Source organism: Theobroma umbraticum, unplaced genomic scaffold (genome assembly GCF_002168275.2).
Source record: "Theobroma umbraticum cultivar Fairchild unplaced genomic scaffold, ASM216827v3 scaffold_7.0, whole genome shotgun sequence".
In the NCBI taxonomy this organism is placed as follows: domain Eukaryota; kingdom Viridiplantae; phylum Streptophyta; class Magnoliopsida; order Malvales; family Malvaceae; genus Theobroma; species Theobroma umbraticum.
In genome coordinates, this window is record NW_018397278.1 from 56,324 (window position 1) to 56,755 (window position 432).

The following is a 432-nucleotide window of genomic DNA, read 5'->3' on the forward strand; positions in this document are numbered from 1 at the left end:
ATTTACCCCTTAGACATATTCATATTCATTAAAACTCAAATAAGCCCTAAAATCACTTGGCCAACATCACATAAAAGCCATATAAAAAATTAGGGGTGTTACACAAACATCTAATTTTGATCAATTTTAACCAAAAGTGAAAAAGATTTTGATTTGAAATCATTTATAAGATTATAAAACTATTTAAAGTGAGTAATAAGACTTTTGAAGGCATGAGTGAGTGTAAACGGACTTTTCTTATCAATGGATGGGTTCTGCTTCATGTTTTCTCGATGCAAACATCCAATTATTATATGTTTTAATTAAAAAAAATTTGATTTAAAATAATTTATTAATTATAATATTATTTATATATTATAAAACGGATCATAATTGCATGCTCACATTAAGAAACATGAAGAGAAAGCCTTCCATTGACAAGAAAAGTCTATT